This window comes from Rhinatrema bivittatum, chromosome 2 (assembly GCF_901001135.1).
Source record: "Rhinatrema bivittatum chromosome 2, aRhiBiv1.1, whole genome shotgun sequence".
Taxonomy (NCBI): Eukaryota; Metazoa; Chordata; class Amphibia; order Gymnophiona; family Rhinatrematidae; genus Rhinatrema; species Rhinatrema bivittatum.
Window position 1 is genome coordinate 678951868 of NC_042616.1, and position 16144 is coordinate 678968011.

A 16144-nucleotide genomic window follows, 5' to 3' on the forward strand; every position below is an offset into this window, starting at 1 on the left:
TAATCTTATTAGGAAAGGTGTTTGTTTTCTAACAGATTGATATAGTTCCATGTGTCATGCTTTCTTTTCTTTCCCTAGTTTCTAGTAATTTTCCTTAAATTGTGATTTGGATCCCTTCTTGTCTGAGACTCAGGATTAACAGCATATTTTTCTTTTCTTATAATACTCTGTTTTGCTTTATGAATATCTAAATATCTGTTATGTTTAGGGATGTGAATCATTTTTCTAACGAATTGAAATATCGTACGATATTTCTAAATTCATTAGAAATCGGTTAAATAAAAGAAACGATCAATTTTACCCCCGGTTTTTTGTAAAAATTGTTTTTCGGGTTAGTGCGCGCTCACTCAAGTGAGCGCGCACTAACAAAAAAAACATTTTTTTTGTTACTTTTTGTTATTTTTTGCTATTTTTGTTAGCGCGCACTAACCCGAAAAACAATTTTTCACTAAAAAAAAAAAGGAAAATGCAGGAAAAAGATTTTTTCCCGCGGCCAGACGATCCCGAAAGCAGGAACGATCGGGCCCCGATTCACATCTCTAGTTATGTTTACCATTCAAGTGTAATCCTTGAAATTTGTTTGTGAAATTCAAAAATTAAAAAAAATAGGAGAAATATTTCTTTACTCAATGCATAATTAAGCTCTGTAATTCATTGCCAGAGAATGTGGTAAAACCTATTAGTGTAGCTGCACTTAAAAAAGGTTTGGATGAGTTCCTGGAGGAAAAGTTCATAAATCATTATTAAGGTAGAGTTGTGGAAATCCACTTATCTGTGGGATAACAGAATGGAATCTATTTATCCTTTGGGGTCCTGCCAGGTACTTATGACCTGGATTGGTCACTGTTAGAAACAGGATAGTGGGCTTGATGGACCTTTGGTCTGACCTGGTATGGCAAATCTTATGTACTTATATGTACTTATGTCCTCCCACTGAAAGGTCTGAACATGTGCAAGAAACTTTCTTTCCTCTGCACTCAAGCAAGCCAATCTCCACAAGTGGGTTATGCACTTCTACTAGCAGATTGAGACAGAGTAAAAGCGGATGTCACAGACATACAGTCCTGCCCTGACATCAGCCCACCAATATTCTTTGTCTCCAGCAGCGAGTGGACATGCATTTCCCTTCTGGGGATTGCTTGTGGTAAAAAAATAATGAGAAAAAAGAGAAGAGAGAAGGAGACACCAGTGGGTCCCTCCCTCAGTTGAGAATTTTCAGTACGGGAGCCTATCTCAAGCATGGACTAAAAAAAAAAGTGGTTAGAGCCAGAGGGAAGCTCGTTGATGACATCTTGTTCCCTCTCCCCCTCTTAGCCAGAGACCTGTTCATGCTTTCAGCCAGGAAGAGCTGAGCTCAGGTACGCAAAAAAAAAATTGAAAAAGAAAAGAAGAAGCAAGTATAGGATGTTTTAATTTCCTTCTTCCTTCCTTACTTGGTCTCCTTCCCTCGGCGCTGGGTGTTCGATATCCTTCCCTCTCACTTCTCTGTGGAGTTTAGTGTAGAACAGAGGCAACGTGGGCTCGACAAGTTGAGCAGCCCTTGGCTAGGCCCCGCTCATAAGGCTCGGTTTATTCAGCTAGGTGGTAGGCCATGCCGGTGTTTTATCCCGTGCACCAATGAGTGAGCACGCTATGTGGTGGTGCACAGAGATAAGCGTGCATATATGCACGTACTTGGGATTCAAAGGCTGCGGCCTATATTTGTGTGCATTCTTGAAGTGCAGGTTTTATTTGTGCATGCAGGTTACACTCACGCAGGCACTTGTGCGCATACTGGGGTAGATTTTAAAAGGGTTACGCGAATACGTTTTGCATGTAACCCCTTTTAAAAAAAAACCTGCGCGAGCCAAGCCTATTCTACATAAGAAAAGAAAGGGGGAATGTGCTGACTGCTGATTTCTAAGGAGTGGCTTTCTAAGGGAGAAAGAGAGACAGGATTTGTGTGAAAGATATTATTTCATATGTACAGTATTTTGTCTGCTGATGAATGTTTGCAAATGTTTATAAACTTTACATATTTCTAGACTGCATAGGCTCGGCAGCGTGCGCAAGCCCCGGGTCGCGCATAAGTCCCGGGGCTTCGCTAGGGGATGTGTCAGGGGGCGTGTCGGGGGCGGTGCGATGTTCGAGGTGTTCTAGGGGGCATGTCAGGGGGGGCGTGTTGGCGGCCCGGGCGCGTTTTGGAGGTGCAGCCTAGGTCTCCGGAACAGCTCCCGGGTCGGGTGATGGCGCGCCAGCAGCCCGCTGGCACGCGCGAGTTACGCCTGCCTCCAGCAGGCGTAACTTTATCGACAAAGGTAGGGGGGGGTGTAGATAGGGCTGGGGGGTGGGTTAGGTAGGGGAAGGGAGGGGAAGGTGGGAAGAGGCCGAAGGAAAGTTCCCTCCGAGGCTGCTTCGATTTTGGAGTGGCCTCGGAGGGAACGTGCAGCGCGCACATCGCTCAGCACGCGCAAGTTGCACAAATGTGCACCCCCTGGCGCGCACCGACCCCGGATTTTATAAGATACGCGCAGCTACGCGAGTATCTTATAAAATCCGGCGTACTTTTGTTTGCGCCTGGTGCGCAAACAAAAGTACGCGCAGGCGCACTTTTAGAAAATCTACTCCACTATGTGAATCCTCATGGGCACATACTATCTGGGCGCATACTATCTGGGTAAATACTGAGCGCATTCTGTTGGAGTGAATACTGTTACCAAGCGAACCACCATCCCAGGGTAAGGAGGGGATAGGCAGATTTAGACTATCCTTACGCAGGCCTTTGAGGCCATGGTGATGAGTTTGCAGTTTGTGTCTTGTTGCTCCCTGGAAACTCAGACTGGTTTGTGTGTCTCTCAAGAGACACGAGAAGCAGGATCTGATGGCAGATTGGTATAGATCCGTGGGCCACATTCTTAGCCAATGCTGGCTGAGACTTGGTACGGACAGCCACTAGAAAGGTGGCTTCTGCAACAGCGACTATTCACCAGATGTGGCTATGAAATTGGTCAGCAGACACGGTTTGATAGTCCAATCTCGCAAGGTTACCCTTTCAGGGTTCTCTTTTATTTGCACCCTTAAAGAGGAATCTCTATGCAAAGTCTTGTCCGTTTGGAAGATCTCGGTCTTTTCAGCCTAGAAACATCATAAGGATGCAGGCTCTGGAAACGAGGCTCCTTGATCTTCACAATGATAATATTGTCACTGATTTCTGATTATGCATGTGATTAGGGAACAAAGTTACCCAAAGATAAAAACAAGGTCATTTTATGGGTTACAAAACTACTCCAAAACAAAAAAAATCATATTTTCGATAGCTTGGATGAAGGATAAGTAAGACTGGCTATCTAAAACTATACTGCAAAAGAAGGTTCATCTTTTAATTGTGAATATATTATAAAAGAATACAATCTAGGCATGTTAAACAAGCACAAATGTATAACAAACTTAATATATATATATATATTTTTTTTAAATCAAGCTTATTTTAACTCCTGAAATCTAAAGAATGAGAAAATATACATTTTACTAATCCTAATTTAATATGCTACATGATTCTCTTTGTTTTATAGTTCCATACTCTGTTCTGTGATGTGTGGATATGAACTACATTGAAAATAATATGAGGTTAATCACCAGCTATGTCTATGGGAATTCACTTATAATTTTAATCCTCATTAAAAACTTTCAGTTAGCAATGAATCTAAGAAAAGAAAGGGGGAATGTGCTGACTGCTGATTTCTAAGGAGTGGCTTTCTAAGGGAGAAAGAGAGACAGGATTTGTGTGAAAGATATTATTTCATATGTACAGTATTTTGTCTGCTGATGAATGTTTGCAAATGTTTATAAACTTTACATATTTCTAGACTGCAGTCATTTGTGCTAACCAAAGGTGTGGAATAAGGCATTATGCATTTGCTGAGAGTGCAAATTCTTACCCTAGAAAATTATTCCTTCTGCTTTGGATCATGTGATGTGACACTTGACCTATTTGTAAGTTATAGTTTTGATTAATTGAAAAAGAAGGTCTCATTTACACAAGTTTCCATGCATATTGTGATGGTTTGGCTCTGTTGTAAGTTTTCTGCATGCTGTATGATTCTCTTTTTTTGAGCAATTCATAACTCTCTTGTTATTGAAAGCCAATACAGACACTTGAGATTCTATGGAAGTAATCTCTACCAGTTTCAGTCCCCAGACTCTCACTGTTCATGTGTCTTACCATTAGGAAAAGGTAGCATGAAAAATATGGCTACCAGCACACAGCACCGCAAATGAAGAATGTAAGGTGCAATAATAAGAATACTATAAAGCATTTTTTCACCAGTTGTGATATTATTTTTGGAGCTATATACTGTATTGTATGGGGTAAAGGACTTTTAAGGTGTAAACAACAAAGCAAAGAGGTTTATGATTTATTTATAGATTTTTATAAAATAAAATACCATTATTATCGAAAGTACATTGTATATCCAATGAAAGATGACAGAATATTGTACCAAATAGCTTTCAGTGTAACGGAAGACATAACACATGTATAGCTGTTTTATAAACATTAGAGAACCTGGATCTTTGATATGTTGTTGAAATAAAGTAGCTTATTTTTATAGTCAATGCTTCTGTAATATAAGTGAGGGCAGTGACAAAACAAAACAAGTGATGGAACTATTGAAGCAGATGTTCCATGAAGCTCTTTCTATTGAGAAGATAAGGGCTTGGTGTACAGCTCATCAGTAAAACATGAGGATGTACTTGAGTAGAAAACTCATAGTCTGGTACCCACAGGCAATTGCCTGCATCTCATGTAAACTGATAAATTAAAGATTCTGCAGCATTTTTCCTTGTCTTGCCTTTGTCAAATGTAATCATTTGAATGTGCATTTTGATATTTCAAAACTTAAAAGTAATGGTAATAGAAAATACTTATGCATGCCTTGTTTGTAGAAATGCAGTTTCCATTTCACATTATTATGTCCTCATCACTTTTGTGCTTTTTTTTTTTTAACTCGAATAATAGTGTATGTTTTGCCCTGATGGCATACACTTGTAAAACCTGATCACGAAGTAAAACATCCCGCTCTTAGGATAATAGCAGTAACAGATGATTTTTTTTATTTTTTTTTTTGCGGAGATTCTACATAGTTTTAGATGAATGTGTTGTCATTTTTATGAGGATCTTGTTTTGCTTCAGTCTGTAAATTGTTTCTCATTTGGTATTTAGATACAACACAAGCATATAAATGTATGTACCCACAATCAGGTTAAAAAATTGGTTGACATGTTACATAAGCTAAAGAAGGTTCTGGAAATATATAATCAAAGAGAATGTTTTTCTTTGATATCAGTGGATAGGAAATAGTTTACAGGAAGTAGAAGCATCTGCAGGGTTGACAGATAATCATGAGTTGATTTCTTATAATCTAAGTACACTGTGTCTTAATTCTTAGAAGAAAAACATTCAGTTCCAAAACTGTAAAGTCAATACTCCCAACATAAGGACTTTGACATATTTCAAGCAAGAGGAAAGATGTGGGCATTAGTGAATAAAATAATCACATTTTTTTAAAAAGCAACTCAGAGGCCCTGCTAATCACTGGAAATCCAAATAAGCCCCCTTCATGCAAGATTTTAGATTGACCCAACTCTGACTCTAGTAATATTTTGTTAGCCTCATTCCAATAAGATTGAACCTCATAATACTGGCTTTCCCTATATGACATTACCAGCATCTGGAACTGGGGGAAGTTCTTTGTCAACACTCCACCTGTAATATCTGGCAAAAACTAAGAGAAAGAAACTAAAAACTCTTTAATCACCATACTGTCTCATTTAAATGTGCTCAAGCTATTCTCATAGCCCAACCTCAAAGGAAACAATTAAGAGGGAGATAATGTAAATAAAAAATTCAAAATCTATCATTTCTGGTGAAAAAGCATTTTTAATTACAACAAAATTAAAGAGAATGCTATAGAAGAGTTAGGAAAGGTTCATATATTTCTAGAATACAAATACAAGTTAATAAAGTATCTCATCCTATTTCAATACTTTAGATCTTATGTATAAAAGGATTTTGTTCTTATAGAAAAAAATCTTTACTGAATAAAGGCTTTTGCCTTCCTAACATTGAATCATCAGCTATGTTGCATAGCAAGGAGGAACAATTCCATCATAAAAAACACATGCATGCTATTTTCCACTCTGAAGCTTCACCCCTCCTAGGATAGCACGCTCTCACAGCTTTTCTCACAGATGCCCTAGCACAGGAAGGGATACAGAATTAGAAAATTGATGATCTTTACTCCTCAATATATCATCTGAATTAAATGACAATTCAGAAGAAGCATATGATGAACTGTACAACTACCACACACATACACACCTTCTACCAATATCAGCTATTAAAAGACATTTTCACTCAATACAACTTGACACATATCTGCTAAGACTTAGATGAAATATTGTCTCGTGATCCACCTCGTTTTCAGTTTTCTGCAGATTCCACATTTCAGCCTCCACAGCCTCTTTGAGCAAAGCAGACAATTCTGGACACACAAACTATGCAGCACACAACAAACACCTGGCACACTTTGGCCTGAGTTAGGTCAGAAACCCTCCAGTATGATCCAAATAGAAAGCACCCCTGGCATCTTTTTTAACCTAAATGTACGTCTTAAATCTTAGGCTCCTAAACTTAGGACAGCTATTCTTTTGCTTAGATTTAAGATCCTAAGGCAAACGTTTCCTAAGACATGATAAGGCTATAATGCGGGTTAAACATCATTGTTTGCTGTTTATCATGCGATATAGCCATATTGAGGTGATATCACACAATAATCATGATATCATGCATTTTTTAACCAATATCCACCATCTACTATAATTAGTAGCTTTGTATGCATAAAATTGCCTAATGCATATACAGCAGCTAATACATAGGCAATACAATGCACTTAGAAAAAATCAATCATATCATTTTATCACATTTTAAAGAGATGTAGTTGTTTTTTTGAGGGGATATTGGGATGCTAACATGATAAGAGCATAGGCCAGTCAGTGTCATTGTTATGGTTTTGAGGTGTTTGAGTGTATTCTGAGGTACTGTGGAGATGACCACGCCCACGGGGAGGAGCCCTATGAGGGACCACAGTACTAGTTTAGACTCGAGACACGCAAACACAGATATTGTCTTTTATTATACAGCTGAGATGTACCACCAGAGGTGGCAGTAGTGAGGTGATCCAGAGGTAGCAGTCCAGGGACCCTCGGCAGAGGGGACCCATCTCACAGAGATGGTATAGGGAGATCCGGTTGCAGGTTCCCAGTGCAGCAGAGCTGTAGATGAGACAGACTGACAATATTAGATTATGCACTAGATGGTAGCTGTATAGGTGGAAATCCCAGCAGGCAGAAGTAGTAGTATACAGGCACCGAGCCAGGGAGAGCAGGCCCTTGAGGAGTGAGTAACTGATCCCAGATAGGCACCTGAAAGAAAGCAAAAGGACCCCAAGGAGCGGGTACCCAAGTTAGAGAAATACCCCAAAGGGCAGAGAGAGCTACCAGCGGCAGCAAGGAAGCGGAAGAGTAGCTCAGACCGGAGGCTTTCCATCCATTCACGATCCTTGCTAACTCAATTAGCTAGCAAACAAGGGCAGGCTAAATACCCGGATGGCGTGACTTCACTCGTGGGGGACGCCCCCGAGGCTCCCGCCATGACATGGATAAAGATGTGGGTGGCGTGTGCGTGCGCACCCTAGGAGGCCCTTAGGGGAAACATGGCGTGAGGCTTTGCCATAGCTGTTCCGGGGACACAGGAGAGAGCGGCTTACAGATGTGGCAGTAGCCACCTTCCCAAGGCTAGCGGGGAGAGCAGAGAGAAAGGTGAGGCACAAAGGTCGAAGCCATCTGAGACCAATAGATACAACAGTCATTTTGGAATATGGCATCAACTGGCCCAAAGCTATGGGGGTGCTCTGGGCCTCCCCTATACTAATGAGTCTTTTTTTTGGGTAGTGGGTATCAGAAGGTGGGGATGGGATTCAACGGCCATCCTAGTCCACCAGGATATGTTTTTGAGGTAAGGGAGGATCTGGGAGGAGGGATTTGTGAGGGCACCAGGGGGATCCCAGGGGGGCCTGCTACTGGAAGATTGTCTTTTGTTGGGATGAGGAGAGATTCAACAAAGGGGAAAGGTTAGGGAAAGGAGTAAGGCATCACCACATGATTTAAAATTCTTTTTGTAAAACCTTTTTGATTCACGACTACATCAATAGATAGCAGGGTGTGGGCAAGGTTTGCACAGACCTCCGGGGGTATTTTTGACAATTAAATGAGGTGGGTTGCAGGCCGCAAGGCCCTTTAAAATGATGGTCACCATCACATGTTTTTGCTACCTCTGCCACATTCTTATTTCGCAGAGGTTTTCTGCGATAAAAAATAATGCTGAGATATAATAGAAATAATTTGATAAGGAGGGGCAAAATATCATGGGACCATCCCCCTGCGATATTTCAACCTCTCCCGTGATAAAATATTGCAGATTGATAAATCTACCTATATGTTGGTGCCTAGTGCTGAAAATCAGTTGTAAGTATCTAACTTTTATTCCCTACCCTAAATCCACTACCATAACTACTAGATGTTGCAAATCCAGACCGCAGGGGTCCCTTACCTCTCTGGCTGCCAGCCGAGCCGCAGTGTTTCCTGGCCACTCTTGGGCCTCAGTGTGGCCTCTCTGCAGTTGCGTCTCCACGAGGGAGATGCTGCCAAGCCCCTGCTCCAAACCCTGCCCCTTAGGCGCGTGCGCGCGCAGGGGTGTGGGCTTTAAAGGGACTGTGGTGAGAAATCCTGGCCTGGCCCCTGGGATGACATTAGATGCAGCTGGGTATCTAAACCCAGCTGCTCCCTTCATACCTCGCCTTGCAACGAGGTTTGCACGTATGAGTCTTGCTAGTTGCAGTTCTTACCTATTCCTGCCTTGTTCCTTCTCCATCCCTTCCTTGGCTTGTCTCCTGGCTCCTGACTTTGGCACATCTTCTGACTCCTGACTTCAGCTCATCTACTGGCTCCTGATTTTGGCTCATCTCCTGGAATTCTGCTGTCTGCTGCCTGCCCCGACTCCTGGTTAGCTCCATCTCGCAGACCTCGCCTAAGTCCAAGCAGCTTGGGTCCTCACAGGCTCCTCCTGGGGGGACCTCGGGCTTCCAGTGGTGAAGTTCCAGTTGGTCTCCTGGTTCCAGCTACTCTTCCGCTCTGCAACTTCTGGATTACTCTTCAGGTACTCGTCTTCAGGAGACCGCACATAAGTCCAAGCGGCTCGGATCCTCAAGGACTCCTCCTGGAGAGATCTCGGGCTTCCAGTGGTGAAGATTCAGTGGGTCTCCTGACTTGAACTGCCTCCTGGCTACGACCTCTACTGTGGGTCTTCTCAAGGTGCGCCGTTATCATTTCTAGCCGGCTCAAGGGTCCATGAACTCAACACTAGAGATGTGCATTGGTTGACCAATCGTTTCCGCTTTCAGTTCCGGGTAGCCATGGGAAAAGTTTGTATTCCCGCAGATCGGCATTTTTTTTCCATATGGAATCATTTCCGGTTTAGTGCGCGCTAACAGGAGTTAGCACGTGCTAGCTCCCATTAGTGCGTGCTAACACAAACCCTGTACAACCAGACTCCTTTCACCTCCTGAGGTTTACTTTTAGTGGCATGTATTACTTTGACAAATGCATCCGATAGGTTGCTCAATTTCTTGTGCATACTTTGAGTTATTCAGCACATTTGTGCATTGGGTTGTCGAGCAGCATTTGGAATCTTCAAGAGTGGTACATTATCTCGATGATTTCCTCTTTGTGGGAAGGGATGCACATGAATAGAAATGTCTGTTATCAGCCTTTCAGATGGTCATGGCTGAATTTGGTATTCCACTGGCAAGCAAGAAAACGGAAGGGCGGCCAGGTCTGTGGTTTTCTGAGTATAGAGTTGGATGTGCAGATGCAGTTATACAGGTTACCAGAGGATAAGGTGCTGAGGCTGAGGGAGGCCATTCGACACATGTGCTGGGCTTAGAAGGCAACACTGCACCAGTTCCAATCCCTAATTGGGCTTCTAAGTTTTGTCTGCTGGATGATCCCTATGGGTAGGGTTTTCGACCACAGATTGGCCTTAGCAACAGTAAGGGTCACCAAAAAGCACCATCACATCAGAATTTCCCAGGCAATTATAGAGGACATGCAAGTTTAGGATCATTTCCTGAAGGAATTCAATGGGATAGCATTTTGGAAGCCCCCCTCCCCCCACCCCCCAGGGGAAGCAATGAATTAGAGATATTCACAGATTATTCCGGAAGGTTCGTTTTCGGTAAATTCTTCAGGGGTGCCAGGTGTGCTGAGGCTTGGCCTATGCAGTGGCATGACAGCGGGTTAACTAAGAATATTACCATTTTGGAATTGTTCCCTAAAGTAGTAACTTTTAGAGATGTGAATCGTGTCCTCGATCGTCTTAACGATCGATTTCGGCTGGGAGGGGGAGGGAATCGTATTGTTGCCGTTTGGGTGTGTAAAGTACCGTGAAAATCGTTAAAATCGTGAGCCGGCACACTAAAATCCCCTAAAACCCACCTCCGACCCTTTAAATTAAATCCCCCACCCTCCCGAACCCCCCCCCCAAATGCCTTAAATTACCTGGGGGTCCAGCAGCACACTAAAACACGGCAACTAAAACCCCCTAAAACCCACCCCGACCCTTTAAATTAAATACCCCCCCCCCCCAATTGCCTTAAATTACCTGGGGGTCCATAGCGGCGGTCCATAGCTTAAATTACCTCCGTAGCAGCGGTCCGTAGCTAAATCGGGGGAAGGGGGAGAGCAGGAAAACCGGCACACTAAGTGTAGTCTTCAGCCGGCGCCATTTTTCAAAATGGCCGCCGCAAAATGGCGGCGGCCATAGACCAAAACGATTCGACGCAGGAGGTCGTTCCGGACCCCCGCTGGACTTTTGGCAAGTCTTGTGGGGGTCAGGAGGCCCCCCCAAGCTGGCCAAAAGTTCCTGGGGGTCCAGCGGGGGTCAAGGAGCGATTTCCTGCCGCGAATCGTTTTCCGTACGGAAAATGGCGCCGACAGGAGATCGACTGCAGGAGGTCGTTCAGCGGGGGTCAGGAACCCTCGCTGGGGGTCAGGAACCCTCGCTGAACGACCTCCTGCAGTCGATCTCCTGCCGGCGCCATTTTCCGTACGGAAAATGGCGCCGGTCTTCCAGTCTGACAACATGGCTATAGTGGAGGTCATCAATAGGTTGTCAGCAAATGCAATGCTTAGAAAGTTAGTGCTGATCTGCTTACAAAGCAATATTGCATTTCACGCTGCACATATCGCAAGTATTGAAAATAATATTGCTGATTCTCTGTCTCACTTTGTGGGCATCTTCAGGTTCTTTGCCTCGGAAGCAGAGCAGTACACCACCCAATACCTGCGGAGGTATGGCAGCTTGGCTACCCCCCTCCCCCTGACATTTGGGAGTTGATTCTCAGTTCTTTGACTTAAAACACAAAGAGCTACTGCCAGGCCTTGTTTGATTTTCAGACTTTTCTAGCCGGGGAGGGTGAAGTGTTAAAGTGGCCTGTTCCTGTGCACTGGCTGATGCGGTTCATTATCCTTTGGAAGGGTCAGGGCATAGCAAGATCCACAGTGGTGAATTGTCTGGTAGGCCCTTCCTTTTTCTCAAATGTGATTGGCTGTCAGAACCCTGCAGCACACTTCGCAATCAAAAGGATCATGATGAGTTGGCTTAAGGAAAAAGCCACAGTTCTGTAAAATTTTCCCTTTTCTAAAATTTTATGCTTTAAACATTTTACCTATATTATGGTTTAAATATGTTACCACTCTCTCACTTTTCTCTTCATATCAATATTCCTTAAGTCCTTAAATCACTTAAAATCAGGTTAAGTCCTTAAATCACTTAAAATCTTCTTTAACTTCTGGCCTTCTAGGTCTCTTCAGTGAGCAGGTCATCATCCTGGGGAGGATTCTTCCCCTTTTGCAGTTCATAATGTCTATATCCCTGATAACTTCCAAATAACAACAGAACTGATTCTTCCAGGGCCTGCAGAAACAAACGCACCACACAATAAAGAAAATAAATAAATGTCCCTTTGGGCCAACAGGACCATAAATCAAGGCATCTTTCAACAAGCAAGGAAACAACCACAGCTTCTTAGCTTTTCTGGGACAGAGTCTTTAAGGGCTGTACCAAATTGTATCAGCGATCTTCGCTGTAGCTCTCCCTGGCAAGATCCTTGAAATGGACAAAGTTGACAGCTGTCCATCAGACTCTAAAATCTCCACCCCATGCTTTTTAATGCAGTGGCTGAATTTCCACTGCCTACACTGCTGATGGCTTGTGGCTTCACAATGGGTATCTTTCAGGTAAGCCTTGATAAGCTGGGTCATTCTTTATCCAAACCCATTCATCAAGTTTCATCTCTACAATGCTCAGTACTGTCAAGGGAACATATGGATATGAACTGCCCCACATCTCTGACACCATCTGTCACAACTATCATTCCTCCCAAGACCAATTGGGAAGCTTCTTTCTAACTAGATAACTAGGCACTATCCATGGCTCCCCTACCAATGCAATAGTAATTGGCTGTTACAACTGGGGATCTGGCTAGGACTGGGGAAACCCCCACAGGGGTAACTTAAGACTTCTAGGCAGGGAAGAGCAAGATCTTTTGCCTGGATCAGCCACCTCCCTCGTAGGTGGGTTCCGGTGGCCAGCAGGACTTAGCTGGAATTGGAAAAAAGCATCAGCTGGGAATTGGAACAAGGCATCAACTAGGAGATGGAACAAGGCACAAGCTGGGGCTGGAAACACGGACTGTACAGGACAAGGCAAGGCAAGTCTTGTACTGGACAAGGTAATACAAGGCCCTGGCTGGAGATAAGAACTGGGCTGCATAGGACAGGACAAGGACTTGACTGGAAAGGACTGGACAGGATAAAATAAGACTAGAAAAGGATTGGAGAGATACAGGACTAGGACAAGCAACAATAAAAAGGAAGACCCAAACAGGACACAAAGCTAGGCAAGGTAAACCTAGTAGGCCTGAGCAGGGAAGAGCAGCCTGGAAGACCACAGAACAAGGCGGGGAGGCCTAGAAAGCCACAGAGGAAGGTAGGAGGCCAAGATATACCACAAGACAAGGCAGGAGACCAAGGAAGGCCACAAGCAAGATAGGAGGCCAAGGAAGACCACAAGGCAAGACACAATTTCTAGCTATGGAAATTATATCCAATGCACACATACTCTGGGCATCCCAAGATTTGACTCTTTCGGCCCAGATGGGGACGGGTTCACCGATGGGCCCTAAGGCCTTCTCCCAGCACTCATTGACTCCAGTCAAGAGCCAGTCCCATGCCTGCAGAGTCCACATAAGACACTCCACTACTTGGAAGTCCTGAGTCCCTAGCACATCAGCGGTTAGTGTCTCCCTAACTCCAGGACTACAGCTACATGTAGTGCTTCATGCCCTCAATTTGGAAACCCCAGAGATAACTACTGTCTTCTGTGGGATATAACAGGGGAATGTTTTATTTACTTTTGTTGCAAGGAGAGCAATGGTCATCTCAATTCAAGCATTGACCACAGCCCCTCTCAATACTGGAACTGCCAATTTTTAAGAGAGATTTTGAGCCTATGATATTTCATGCCATCACAACCTATTCCCCTTTCCCCATACTTCCAGTAAAATACCTTATTTACAATGGTGGCTGCAGGGTTGGAAGAAAAGGGCAGATATCACCGGCCCCCTCACTTGATCCTGTCCAGCTAGCACAGAAATCTTCACCAAACTTCAAATAAACAATTTTCCAATCTTTGTGTCTATAGTTTGAATCTATCCTCTGTCTCTGCTGGCTCTTGCCTTCTTCTCAGTTTTCTCTCTGCTTTAGACTTTCCTTTCTTTTAAAGCTTATTTTTAGTCTTCCTATCATTTCTTTATCGTTTATTATTTTTAATTTATGTGTAGAACCTTTTGTCCATGAGCTCATTATTTTCACTAACCCCTTCCTGGTTTCATCCACTCCTGCCACTTCCATCTCTCTCACCTCTTCTTTCCTCCTCTCTCCACCATGATCCACTCTTTTCTCACAACTTTTCTCTTAGTTTGCCTCCCCTATCAGTACCCAACCCATCCATAGAGATCCTTTCCCAGTCCTCTTCACCTCTCTCTTCCCTTTAAAGTTCCCTTCATCTAACAACTCTCTCCTGCTCCTCTTCTTAACACTGCCTATGTTCTCTCTCTAGCTTGTAGCCTTTTCTCTTCTCTCAGTTACTATCTTCTTCTCACAGCCAATGTCCCCTCTGTGTCTGCCTTCTGTGCTATTCTCCCAGCCCTTCTCACAATCTGGGTCTACTCTTTTCCCTCTCCCACAATGCTTCTCCCAGTCCCTCTTCCCCTCCCCTCCTCTCTTTCTCCTCTCCCAACCAGACTTCATAAGAATATAAGATATTTCCATGCAGGGTCAGACCAAGGGTCCATCAAGCCCAGCATCCTGTTTCCAACAGAGGCCAAACCAGGCCACAAGAACCTGGCAATTACTCAAACACTAAGAAGATACCATGCTACTGATGCAATTAATAGCAGTGGCTATTCCCTAACTAAACTTGATTAATAGCCGTTAATGGACTTCTCCTCCAAGAACTTATCCAAACCTTATCCTTCTTTCAGTTCCTTTTCCAGACAACAATAGTCCCTTTTATAACCAACTCCCAGTAGTTTTCTCAGACCCTCTTTTACTCTGCTTATAGTGCTTGTGTGCCTCTTTTCCTTTCTAGACCTTTTATCAGTAGCCCCCTCCCCAATCTCCACTGCAACTCAGACAGCTTGTCTCTCCTAGACTGCTGCTGCTCTCTTGTTTTCCAATGGTCAGACATTCCATAGTCAGCCAATAGGCTGAGAATAAGGCAAGAACAATTGCTGGGAGTCAGACATTCCATAGCCAATGGGCTACAGGGGGAGGTGGAAGCAGTAGCTAGGAGACAGAAGCACTTCGTTACTGCCTTTCCCCACATCCCTGCGGTATGGAACTCTGAGTTCCTGATCTACATGAGTACAAGTATTGGGGGTGCTCAAGCACCCTCAGAACTGGCACCTGTGTTTGCACATAGCTCTTTGCACTCTTTATGAACTCCAATTACAGGAAGAACAGTTCTATACTTCAGTTCCTTTCTAGTAATCCTATGCAGAGTTATATTTATGGGGGGGGGGGGGGGGATTATCAGATAAAAAGAAAGAAGATAGATGGTTTCTACTTTTCTTAAAGTATAAAAAAGTTTTAATGTCAAAAAAAATTCTCATAGAAAGCAATGAGATGTGTGCATGGCTGTATCATTCATCAACCTCAAGCAGGAATAAAATAAAGGTGGTATATAAGGTAAATATGGAGGATAATACTGAGCAGAGCAGTGAGTGGGAAGTTACCCAGGTAAAGTTATCCAGATAGCCAGGATATTCAACTAGACTTATCAGGGTAAGTCTGTTACTAAATATAGCCAGCTAAAGTACCTTTAGCACAACGAGCATTTCAGTGCTACCTGGGTAAAAATTAATCATGCCCACAGAACATTTCCTGCTCTGCCTCTTTTTATCTAGATAACATTTAGGTGATTGGTGGGATGGGAACTTCAAATCTTGTGATTTGTCTGGTTAACTTTGAATATTGACTTCACATTAGAAACATATTTATTTATTTGGAGCTTTTATATACCGACATTCATGTACCAAAGTGACATATCAAATCGGTTTACATTGAAATGAAAATCACATACAAGTAGAGATGTGAATCGTGTCCTCGATCGTCTTAACGATCGATTTCGGCTGGGAGGGGGAGGGAATCGTATTGTTGCCGTTTGGGGGGTAAAATATCGTGAAAAATCGTGAAAAATCGTGAAAAATCGAAAAATCGTAAAATCGCAAAACCGGCACATTAAAACCCCCTAAAACCCACCCCGACCCTTTAAATTAAATCTCCCACCCTCCCGAACCCCCCCCCCCAAATGACTTAAATAACCTGGGGGTCCAGCGGCGGTCCGGAACCGCAGCGGTCCGGAACGGGCTCCTGCTACTGAATCTTGTTGTCTTCAGCCGGCGCCATTTTCCAAAATGGCGCCGAA